Here is an 8,752-nt window from a genome sequence, read left to right on the forward strand (position 1 = left end):
CAGTACATTTTCTGAAGAACAATATCATCTACTCAAAATATTAGTGTTTTTGCATGGAATCACGTTTTTAGTAAAGACATCTGAAACAAAATATTAAGGATGTAGCAGCTGATTTCATCAAGTTAAAAAAACCAAACCCAAATATCACTGCATTGTTTTAATTCAGCTTGTCAGGTACACATCAAATGATCACAGTGGAAGTCCTGCAGTGAATTAATAGAGGTGTTCTGTTTCCAAATAAAGCCTTCCAGAAGGTGAGACAAAGTTTCTTTTTCAGGGGTCTGTTGTCCAAAGAGCCTATCTTTGAAAACTAATTTCTATCTAAATAACAATACACGTATTATTTAACCTAGAAGACAGCAATATCCTATAGCACTGATGAATGTCTTCCACTCCCTTACAAGTGGAGCGGCCCAAGAGGTTCCAGTCTTAATCCAGTGAGGTGCTCCAGTTTGGAATCCCATGCCAAATTTGTATGCTCTGTCATGGCCTGGTATGAAGGTCTTGCAATTGCTGCTCCAAGACAAACCACATATTATGATGCAAAAGAATAAAATAAATCCACATCCTAACAATCACTCATTTATGATGGCAACTGACACTTGTATTTAAACTCCTTTCAAAGCACTCTAATTAAGTGAAGCATGAAGCATGGGCTAATATTTAATAGACCTTAGTAATACTATTTGTAATATCACATCTTGTTCCAGCTCATTTAAAAATATGTTAAGAGGTTTATAAGAATCTTTTTTTCTGAAGTACAAATTTCCAATAAGCAAGCCTTAAGTATGACAGTAAACACCTACTACATTTTTAACCCTCCTTTTAGACACTTGCCTAAAGCATTTAAGATCACTTCTTGTTGACATGGATAATACTACAAAAAGTCAATGAAAGGTATGATTTTTATCAGTGCTATTTTGGCAAATGAATTTCAATTACTAGGGACAGAAATTCAGGCTTTAAATTTAGTTCTCATCTCCTGTGCCTGTAGGCACCAGAAATTCTCCCACCATTTCCCCAGCCTGACACTGCCATCTATAGCAGTCTCGTGCTTGCAGCAGCAATGCCAGCACTGATGAGAACAGAATGTGTGGTTGTGCTGCAAACACAAAGCATTTTGTGAAAAACCGCTTTGGATCATACGTGAGTACAAATATTAGTGAACAATGAATTAAACTGGTGGAGTTTTCATGGGATCAACACCACAGCCTACTGACTTCTAGTCTAGGAAAGGTAACTCTTAAGCAGGAGCAACAGCACTCCTTTCAGGGCCAGTTGGGTGTATCTATGCAAATAAAGGATTTCTTTATGGAAAAGAGAAATGTAAAGCCACCCACCACACACAGAAGCTGAGGAAGCACTGATTTGGAACAGCACTATTTGCAATTTTAATCAAAGTTCAAACATGTAAGTCCTCAAACATAGTATGGATCCTGTCAGGAGCTTGTGGTACGAACTGCAGAATTTCACAATTTCAAAACCCTCCATGGAGCTTCATGTGAAATCTATAAAGTTCAAAAAAGTAAAAAAAAAATCCTAATTAGTAATAAAATGAAATTTATACTTAGAGGTATTCACTGAGTAATACTGACTGGTGCCATTCCACTACACAATGGCAAGTTCATAAATATATACTCATACAGCACACAACCTATTCTTACCAGAAACCATAAATACCAAGAATCAGAAGCAATTGCTTCAGTATTCAGAAGTAATTGCTTTGAATAAATGAGAGATGATAAGCATCCCTCATTCAAGATGATATGATACTGCAATTAAGCAATATTCAGGAAGAACAGACTGTACTATAACAATGCTTTTTTATCCTGAGCTCTAACTCAAGCCCACAGCTCAGGAGACTCGTGTTAGTATGTATCAGTGTAATTTCAGGCTTTTTTGTAGATGCTGTTTATACTTAAAATACCTGAAAATTCACTAGGACAGCTGTTGGAACACAAACTTGCCAAGTTTTCCAAGTCCAAAATAAAAGACCTAGTTAGCAAGTACAGGCATGGTCTCTATGCCAATTCCACAAGAGAAGTTGAAAGATACACGCCCCAGACCTTCCTACAAACTGGTGATCATGGGATTCTCTGAGCAACAGCTTCTGTTCCAGACCTTGCTCTAACACAAACAGAAAAGCAATCTGCAACTGGGCAGGTTTCACATCCAGATGAGTGTTGTCACCACTACAGTTCAAACTATAAACTTTGTGGGCAAAAGCACCTCTTTTTCCAAAATGTCACATTATCCCCAATCACTCAATCTGGTGGAAAACATTAAATAAATTTGGCCTGAGTCTAGAAACAGTCTGGCAAAAGCATGCAAATAGAGCACCAGCATAAAATATCTGCCCCCCAAATTAGCCACAGATCTAGACTGGTTACTTATATCAGCAACAAGTATGTCCAAAATTATCATAATTATGCATAATAACATCTGAAGAGGCTATTAAACATTATTCAGATTTTAAGCCAATTCCAAACTACAAAGCATCATATTCACCTTGAGCAGGGGATGCAAATTACCTCCCATTTGTTCTCACAATTCCCTCTGAAGCATATTTTATTAGTCATTGTCACAGACCCCAGGTTTAATTTAGCAGAGTCTTTCCAACATTCAGTCCTCCAGGCCATAAAACTGAAAGTGTATGAGCTGCATTATGAAATTCTGTCCTATAACAATAAAGTTGAAGGCACTGACAGCCCTTCTGTACGCACTACAATAAGCAAACCATTTGTGAGTATAACAAGAGCATTCCCGGTTTTATGTGGTTGATCAAATTCAAACTGAAATTTATTACATTAATCACTGCTATCCTGATGATCACCTCTTCCAAGACTTTGATTTTAACAGTCCAAGATAAACTGTTTTTCCAACTATGCAAGTCACCCTCAAATACTGTCAAATAAAATACAGCCTTTATACCCCTGAAAAGGTTAGATTTTGTGGAAATTTAATATTTTTAATTTATTTATTTATTTTACCATAATTACATGCTAGAAGGAGATTAATACAGACTGGGAAAAGCATAAACAGACTATGCAGTCCACATTTGAAATAAAAAATAGCATTTTAAAAGACCTAAAATAAATTTTAAATGGTAAAGTTCAAAATCTGTAGAAAACATAATCTAGAGTTTAGAAGCTTGCAGAAGAGATTTATAAATGTCAAGAGCATCTGAATCTCACACAGTCATTACATGACTAAATAAAATAATATAAAACAACACCACAAAAAACCTGACCCATAGATTTGATTTCTTCCTGACTGGAAGCTCACTACAATTAATACAAGTCACTGAACGGACCCGTCAGGTGTTCCCACCATTATAAAAAGGCAGCTGCTATCTGGAAACATAAATTATTTATCAAATGATTCTAAATATCATCAAATTCTGTGCAGCCAGTCATTCAAACGGCTTCTAATAAATTATTTGATACGGCTCTAATGGAAAGCATGAGTTACTCAGAAGCATTTGCTATTAACAGCACCATAGTAATGTTTTGAAATTCTACCCAGACACGTCCAGAAGTGACACACTATATATCACATTACAAATATATTCCCCTGCTTTTGAGGTATTATCAGCAACATCCAAGAATTTACACAAATTTAGAAACAAGTAACTTTGACAGCCTTATGCCATGGTAGAGAACATGCAGATTTTTATTCTGCACAGCGCAGAAGCTTTCTTTTATTTTCCTGCTGGACAAAAAAAAAAGAAAAAGTGCCCACATAATTTACCACATCAACAGCATCGTAAATATCAACCAACTCCAGAGCATTAAACAACACCTATATAGTACAAAGGCAACTTCTCAGTAATAACAGGTTGTACTGTATTGTTCATGGCACATCCCTTCCCAAGGAAAATCTACTTCAAGACTAAAGCCAAAAAGCTTTCCTTCTATTAAAATAAGTAGACTCTCTGTCATTCTAAGAGATTATATATGACACTGTTGATGGTGAAAGTATTCTAGCAAAAGTTGGGAGCAAGCAATCTCAATTTTAGATTAAGGAACACAAGGCCAGGGGACAGAGATGGGTACATTATTTGAGACATTTATTTAAGGAAAGCACCAACAAATAGTCTTCATCATTATGCATTCTTTATGCATTTCAAATTAATACGCTAATCTGCTATTAACTGCATTCAAATAAATAGGAAGTGTCAAGCAAATGTTTGCGATTAATAAATTTCCAATGTATAAGAATAAAATCTAGCTATTATAATTAAAATGATGTCATGAAACAATCCGTTCTTTGGTTCAAAACACTAGCATGGCTTCTTCTAGTGTCTAAAACTACAGATGTACATGAAATGTACATGGGTGATTACGCATGGATGGATGTGAGGTGCACAGTGGCAGAATAAAAAGAAACAAAACCAAATTGCAACACAGGAAATTGTGAATAGATTAAGATAAAGAAAATCACCACAAAGATGGTCAAACACTGGCATCACCATAATCACAGAGATTGCTTAACCTCCACTCCTGGAAATACTCAAAACTCACATGGACAAAGTCTGACAAACATTACCCAACTGGACTTGCTTTGAGTGCAGAGACAGAACTAAGTGACACCCAGAGGTCCTTTGCAATTTAAAATACTCAACAAATCAGTGGGTTTTTTCCCTTAAGTTCCTTTCCCTATTGGAGGTGTACTTTTCCATTTTCATATATGCTTCACATTTTACACAAGTCTCCCAATTATTTGTAGTGTCTTAAAAATAAAAATCAGAAACGTTTTGCAAGCAGTCATGATGAGGTCATTGACAGAAATGATGTAATATTACACATTTGGTGCAATAAGATCCATTTATGTTATGGTAGTTCCATCACCAAAGTCTACTGAGATACAGTAGCTAAAACAAAAGCAAAAGATTCATTTACAAAGTAATAAACAGCTCTGATCTTGCAGGCTGTTATCACTCCATCAGCCTGCATCACCCACAAGCTGCAGGCGTTTGCAGATGAGTGACAGGACAGAAAAAGAAGGAAACAAGAGATCAAAAAAAGCTCGAGTGACCCTACAGGAAGTATTGCACGAATCAGGTGTGCACGCACATCAGACCTCGCGTCTCGCACCGCAGGCACACCGCGGAGGACAACGCCATGAGCACCTTTGTTCACACGCTTCAGGGGTGACCTTAATGAAGCCGTAACAGAAGCATCCTAGGTGCACCTGTGGATATTAACCGGCCCACAGTTGCCTACACCACTGAAACATATATTTTTTTCTCTCTAAAGAAGAAAAGGCTCAAGGAAAAAAAACAATCCCACCACGAGGCCTCCAGAACCAGTTTATTTCCCACTCCTTAAATAAGAACCATGCTATTTTTAAGACGCATTGTGATGGGAAGCGCATCTAAAAATAAGTTTGCTGGCGCTCAGCGGGCCAGTGTGGCTCCCCACGCCCGTCCCCGGCAGGGCAGGCTGCCCGGCCGCGCTCCCCGGGGCCGCCTCGGGCGGGGAGGGGGCCGGAGCTGCAGGTGGGGAGGCGGCTTTGTCTGCCATCGGGCGCTAAGCGACGGCGGCATCGAGGCGGGCATCCGCCGGCTGCCGACCGGGCTCCCAGGAGCCAGCGGAGGGGAAGGGGGAGCCCCCGCCTCACCGGCCATCCCCGAAACTTTCCTCCGGGCCGCCGCCAGGGAAGAGCCGCCGCTGCCGCCGCCGCGAGCCCCCGGAGCGGAGCCGGGGACCGCGCGGTGTCCCCGCCTCTCTCCCGGTCCGCCGGGTGCGGCCGAGGCCGCTCCCCGCTCCGGCCGCCCGCCCGCCATCCGCCGCCCGCTGCCCTCCCCGCGCCGCCGCCCGCTCACTCACCCGCGCCCGGCGAGCGCAGCCACCGGCGCCTCCTGCCCGCGCTCCCTCCCTCCTGTCAAGTTGAGCCCGGCCTCCCTCCGCCCGAGCTCCCCCCGCCCGGCCCCTCCTTCGCCACCGGGAGCCGCCGCCACCGCCTGGGCCCTCCCCGGCGGAGCCGGGCACCGCCCCGCCCTCACCTGGCCCTGCCGCCGCCGCCGCCGCCGCCGCGGGGGAGCGGGGCAAGATGGGGACAGCGGGGGCGGCTCCGGGCAGTCCCAGCCAGCGGCGAGATCGCGCCGCCCCGCCCGGAGCTCCCGGGGCTCCTCCCCGCCGGGACGCCCCGAGAGGCGAGGGGGGCGGTGGGCTGGGCCGTGCCGTGCCGTGCCGTGCCGGGAGCGGGCGGGCATGGCAGGCGCGGCCGCCTTCTACCCCTCAGGGAGGCACGGAGCGACCTGGGCGTCGCGGCAGGAAAGCTGGGCAGCTCTCTTGGGAGAGGCGGCCGGGATCACGCCGCGCTCTCGGGAAGAGGTGGCAGGAGCCCGGCGGCGGGGCTGTGGAGCCCGGCTGGCAGCGCCGGGAGCGGCGGCAGGCCGGGCGGGTTCCCTCAGTGTCACACGATCCCAGCGCCGCTCCCCGCAGCAAGTGTGCTGGGTCGGATAACCCCGCTAGTGAGGAGAGATGCTCGGCGTGCGAAATAGGAAAGAGGGTGTAAAATCGGGACTGCCAGGGAAACGGCAGTGCTGGTAGTACCTGTCGGCAAGGAGGTCTTAATCTGAAATCCTGGATGGGGTGCGGGTCTAAAATAAGGCGGAAAGGGTTGAGTGAAGTCCAAAAAAACAGAAAAGCTGCGGTGAGTGCTCTGCGCTTTGATCGGGAGGAGCAGGAGCGCGGTGCCGCTGCTGAGAGGCATCCCGAGGAGAACAGCGCTCCATTATCCGCTCGGCGAGGAGCTGCTGAAGGATGTGGTTTTAAGTCTGCGGTCTCGGGTAACTGAAATGGTAACATTATGTGTGAAAGGAGTCAGCCGAGAAAGACTTAAACCCATACATGTTGGTTTAGATTATTCGTAATAATACCAGGAATAGAGGTAGGAACACAGACAGGTGTGAGAAGCTTGCTATAAAGGTGAATGTGTTTGCTTGGGAAATAAAAAAATTATCAGCTGTTAATACTAAGGTATATTTATAAAGTTCTAGTCAGCTTTAGGCAGATGGGCTGTAAAAGCAGGTTGGTGTCTTTTTCCTACAAGGAACACCCTGTTGCTTAAGCAGCATAGCTGATGAGGCCTGGTTGCCTAGGGAGGGATGTTCATTCTCCCTGTTCATTTCCACTGAGTCCTCTGGATCTCACCCTCTTGGCAAAGTCACCTGCAGTTTTTTCCTCCTGCCTGTATGCCCGGCTGACATCCATGTGCAGAGCCACCAGTCAAGAGATGTGTCATTACTCTTTCCAAATTCATAAGACACTCAAGTAAAACTATGAAATTAGTGGTGACATTAGTCAAGAGATTAATTGGGGTGTCTCTTCTACTCCTTGAATTCTCATGAAATTTCAGAAAATGTAGTGTCCTTGAGATTTGTATCCAAATCTCCACTTGACTTGTCAAACTGACAAAGGCTTCAAAATCTGAGGGGCACGCAGTGACGGACAAAAGGACAGAATAATGAAATACTCATATAAACCTCACATTACTTAGGGTTGGTTCCAGGTGAAAACTGGCGCACATATAACTGTTATTTTGTTGTCTATAGTAAAGCATATTTATATTACAGTTAGACACCTCTGTGGGAGCTAAATCACTGTGAATCTCAGTAATTACAAATGGTCATTTTTTATCCAAAGATGTATCTAGCAGGGTGTCGCAGGCTGGTGAAAGATTAGGTGTTGTCTCTACATCATCCGTACACCATCTGTGCTGTGCATTACTGCCAGGCAGCACAGAGCCATTAGGGGAGAGTGGGGTAACAGACCTCTGCCTGCCTTTTAGTGCTCTTAGTGTTCTGCAGAGCAGCCTCTTCAGTGCTCTGGGCTGATGTCAGAGCGTTCAGAGTGAGGAGGCAACAGACAGTGTTTTCTACACTCACTGCTTCAGCCTTACCTAAAATCTCATCTTTGGTGTTCTGTAGGAAAACTGCATATAAATATTTATACTTGAGAACCAGTATTCCCCTTACTGTGGGTTCACGTTTTCCACTCCCTTTTCCCAATTAACCAGCTTTGCTGTGTTCCTCATTGTATTCCTTCACTCTGCACATGATGTCACTTGTTTGTCTTCATCTGGAGGCATCTCATCTACCCAGACGTGTGTCTGGGGGATTACATTATAAGAAAAATCAGAATCTTCATTTTAGATTTTGACTTTTATAACAATTCATTAGAAAAGGAAGGGCACTCTGAGGAGATAGAGCTAAAACACTGCAACTACCTTGAGCACCTATAATGTCTTTTCAGGCTGTGCCATCTTATAGGTTGAGACTAAGTTCTTGGAAAACATCTTGGAATTTTGTAGGGGTGTCAAGTTTCACAAGAAGCCCAATTAAATCTCTACACACAACTTTCAAAAGCCACTGGGAAAAAAGAATTTAAAGGTTATACAGTAACCTAATTTAAAGGTTACACAATATTCATCTCTTAGAGGGCAATAAATTAAATCTTGGCTGATTCTCTAGAGTACACTAACCAATGCAACTGAGCCACTATGGGACTGATGGTGATTGTGAGTGCTGGGACAAAATTTCTAACATTCAAGGGAAAAAGAGGATCAGAGTGATAATTGTGATTTAGAATGACTGAATGATCCCCTTTGTCTTCAGGTCAGCTGGATTTTGTAATTACATTTAATTAGGATATCTCTTAAAGCCAAGGGTTAGAGAAAATCTGATTTTCTAATTTTTGTAGAAAACAGTTTTGAGAACCACTGACCTCCTGTAGAAGGCAACTCT

The 8,752-nt window shown here is 43.5% G+C and overlaps 1 protein-coding gene across 2 annotated transcripts in view; it reads right to left on the minus strand.

Moving 5' to 3' along the window:
* Window positions 1–5,883, minus strand: part of FRY (FRY microtubule binding protein) — a 223,099-nt gene extending 217,216 nt beyond the window's left edge. For both annotated transcript variants that reach the window (XM_064716468.1, XM_064716459.1), the window contains exon 1: window positions 5,832–5,883. The gene's annotated coding sequence lies outside the window, so the exon portion shown is untranslated. The remainder of the gene's footprint in view (window positions 1–5,831) is intronic.
* Window positions 5,884–8,752: the final 2,869 nt, after the last annotated feature.

The sequence above is a fragment of the Zonotrichia leucophrys genome, chromosome 1 (assembly GCF_028769735.1).
Source record: "Zonotrichia leucophrys gambelii isolate GWCS_2022_RI chromosome 1, RI_Zleu_2.0, whole genome shotgun sequence".
Lineage (NCBI taxonomy): Eukaryota > Metazoa > Chordata > Aves > Passeriformes > Passerellidae > Zonotrichia > Zonotrichia leucophrys.